This window comes from Ananas comosus, linkage group 12 (genome assembly GCF_001540865.1).
Source record: "Ananas comosus cultivar F153 linkage group 12, ASM154086v1, whole genome shotgun sequence".
NCBI lineage: Eukaryota > Viridiplantae > Streptophyta > Magnoliopsida > Poales > Bromeliaceae > Ananas > Ananas comosus.
The window spans coordinates 4,113,699-4,117,438 of NC_033632.1; the positions used below are offsets into that span (position 1 = coordinate 4,113,699).

Genomic DNA, 3,740 nt, shown 5'->3' on the forward strand with positions numbered 1-3,740 from the left:
TTGAATATGATCTAGAAGTAAAATTTAATAACAGTAAAATTCTATCTCTCATGAAATTTCTTTCCATTATACCGAAGTCTATAAGATTTTGTCTATACTTGAATACTGAAGTCCGTTATTTAGTGATAGTTTATTTGGTATGAAAATTGTTTATAGTGAAATAATATATTCGACGCTTAAAATTATTTTTTTAGAATAAAATAATTTTTTTCGCAGGTGAGATATAATACTCTACAAATCTATAAGAAAAATTTTTATATTGATTAATTTATTTTGAAATAGCCTATTCCTAAGTCCAAATCTATATTTATACCTTCTATATCTATACATTAATTCTCATAGTTACATTCTACGTATACCCACCCCTTAATTTGTAAAAGAGTGATTTTTTTTTAATAAGGTTTAATAGTTTTGTTGAAACGATTAAATTTTTTTTATTATAATTTTATTTTTTAAAAATATTTCTCTATAAATATAGATTATATTTATTATTTTTATACTAAATTAATATTTTAATCATTTTAAACCACAAGGGAACAAAGTGAGAAACTACAAAACTACAGGGGGTTTTTGAAGTTTTTTCTAATATAAACTATAGTTACTATTTTTTATNTCGATCGAATTGGAGCGAAAACCCCAAGTAGTTCGGTCTAGTACCTGAAACACGGATTGGGAGACGAACTTGCCGTTGCTCTGCGACTGCGCCGCGAGGGAGACGAAGAGCGATCTCAGATCCTCGAGCTCTTGTTGCGAGAAAGCCCTTTCCATGGATGATTCGCGGGAGATCTAGGGTTAGCAGATGAAGAGAGAGAGAGAGAGAGAGAGAGAGAGAGAGAGAGAGAGAGAGAGAGAGAGAGCAGTTGATGAGCGTGATAAGAAGGGATTGATTTGATTTGATTTCCCACCATGGCTCCGCATGCCCGGATGCTGTTTCCCTATCCGGACAACGCGACGACTTGCTTGTTCGAGTGCTCCGACGCGTGCGACTTCTACCACCTCTGCCGTCCCCCCTTCTTATACGCCCCTCCCCCTCTCCGTCCCCCTCCTCAGCAAAACCCTACCTCCCCGATCCGCCTCCACCACTCCTCCCGCCTCTCCCTCGCCCTCGTCGCCTCCGCGTCCTCCCTCGCCGCCGCCTCCCTCGTCCTCCTCCTCTTCTTCTTCCTCGGCCCCGCCCCCCTTCTCCCTCGCCGCCGCCGCCGCCGCAGCCGCCGTGTGCCTCGCCGAGTTCCGGGACGGGGAGCTGCTCCGGCTCCTGCCCAAGTGCGGCCACGCCTTCCACGTTGCGTGCATCGACACGTGGCTCCGGGGACACGTCAACTGCCCCCTGTGACGCGCTTCCCTCGTTATCGCCTTCTCTATCCCCGTCGTCGTCGTCATCTTCTTCGGACTCCACCATTAGCGATCATGATGGCTCCGATTCGAGTAATCAGGTGGAAGTTAGGGGAATTGAAGAGGGAACAGATGCTGGAGATGTCGAAATCGGAGGTGATAATGCAATTGAGGTTAATTCGACAGTAGAAGTGTCTTCTTCATCTAGGGTTCTTTCTAACTCACAGTCACAGGTAATGATCTAATGAACAAGTTTGGGTTTCTCGTTACAACCATTTTTTTCAAACATTTTGTAGGCACTAATAGCCCCTTTTTTTTGTTCTTCTTAGGATAAAGTATGAAGAGAGATGTTTGAGAGGGTAAACAATACAACTTTGTAGAGGAGAAAGGCTTGGTATCAGCGGGAAAAAAAAAAAAAAAGGAATACAAGAATGATTTTTTAGTGCAAAAGGAGTTCACCAGTTCGCCGGCAACAACCCTTTTCGTAGCAATGTGTACAGAAAGGAAGGTGAAAATGATAAGCTTTCCTTGTCCAAATGGTTTGGCTTGTAAGCTTAGGTTGCATTTGCAAATTTTCATAAGTGTAAATATTGAATTGAAAAAGTTAATGGTTTTAGCTTTTCTAGCTCCCTCGCTTCATGAATGATGATACAAATCTATCAAGAGCATATATATTGACATTTGTTTGTTGTGTAGAAATGATAAATACTGGAGACAATGGTGGTGGAAGACATTAATAAGCTTTAGTTGTTGCTAAGAACCTGTTTCATTCAGCTGGAACTTCTGTTGACTAGAGCTGTTTAAACAAGCACTAGTAGCTGTTTAATCAAAATCTTCTTAAGGAACTTCTCTCTGTAGCAAAAGATGTTGCTTTTGGAGCCCTGAAGCTCATTTTTAGCTACTTGTGATAGCAAAAGTTCTAAACATTTTGTTTGCCCAATGCTTGGATTTTGGAAGTTTCTAGTTTTTGGAGTAGAACCTAGACTAGCACCAAGTGCTGTTTGGTTCTTTTGTTCTTACTCATCTTTATTTTTTTTTAAAATACATTGTAGATTCTGGTGACATTTGTTAGTTAGATCTAGGCAAGTAAATCAAGCTCCATACACATAATTATGCCATAATTCGGTCCAGCGAGTTGATTTTGTTTTAGATTTTAGTCTTTAGGCAGAGCTAGAGTTTGTCTTCTATTTTGGTGCATTCTTATGGACTGCTGTCCATATTGTCCGGCTTATCTGTTCTTCCCATTTCAACCCAAGTGTGATCAACTGGAAACGAAAATCATAAGGAAGGATGTGTCTTATGGGTTTCTTTTCTTAAAGGAGTCCAATATAGTTGCGATTTAGATCAGATTCTTCTTTCAACTTGCACAGATATGATTCTTGTTTCTCTCCAAAAGCAGGGTTAAAAAGTGCTCCTATTAAGGTCGAGTTATTTTATTACCATTTACAAATTTCTAGTTGGAAAGAAGATGAGCGCAATGGTGATAATAGTAGGGAAAAGATGAGCGACCAAATATCCAAATGATATGGACGTAAAGTTGTTATAAATCCCCCCTTGACTCGAAAGCCTTCTCTTTCTATTTTATTCTCCTTGAAAACCATCTTGTTCTGTTTTACTCTCCTCAAACGCCTTCTCTTTCTATTGTGTTCTCCTGTTCTTTTATTGCCACTAACTCCATCTTCTTTTCTCTTATTGTTTTAGCAAGTGATTGTTGCAGCAGTTAAGAGAAATCACGCTGCTTCGGTCCGAGTTGGGATTACACTGTCTGATATGATAATTTGATGCAATTGTCATTTCCATATGCCTTCTATTATCTAATTTCTACTTTGTGAAAGAACCTATAGTTATTCTTTCTGTTCTCAACTTCTAATATCGTCTTTCAACTACCAAAATTAGAACATCACTTCAATATATTTTACTAAGATGTATAATCTAATAGTTGTTGGTGAAATATGGGGCTGTTCATCTAAAGTAGTTATCATGCCTTTGGCTTTGTACTGTAAGCATAAATGTGCCTTTTTAGTCTGCTTGCTTAGAGGGGACTTGCATAGTAACTGTTGGCTGTTGGCTGGGCCTAGGAAGAGTTTGGTTCGCACATAGCCCCACCAACGACAAGTTTGTTAGATTGAAGATCTTTGTTGTGATCGAGAATGTGTGGAAATCAATGTAGGCTGCATCCGAGGGAGAAGGAAGGATGTGACGCAGTTCTGTCGCACAACATTGAAGACAAACTTCCGCAATGCCACAACTGTGCTGTGCTTCTGTTGTCTCCCTTAAACTCTAATTTCTCTCCTTCGTAGATGTGCTTTTTCCATCCTGATCTATCAAAAACCTATATTTTCCCTATTGAAGTACAAGTGTTCGTCGCAAATTTTGTCACCATTTCTTGTGCAATATTTGTCACTATT

General features: G+C 39.5%; 1 long non-coding RNA gene across 3 annotated transcripts; it reads left to right on the forward strand.

Annotated features, from left to right (window-relative positions):
• Nucleotides 1,216-3,425, forward strand: LOC109718066. 3 transcript variants are annotated; one of them, XR_002218363.1, is made up of 3 exons: nt 1,216-1,565; nt 1,662-1,840; nt 3,411-3,425. It is a non-coding gene; the product is annotated as an uncharacterized LOC109718066 (long non-coding RNA). The 3 variants fall into 3 exon arrangements; XR_002218362.1 differs by lacking the exon at nt 3,411-3,425 and adding an exon at nt 3,034-3,404; XR_002218361.1 differs by lacking the exon at nt 3,411-3,425 and having other exon boundaries at nt 1,662-1,957.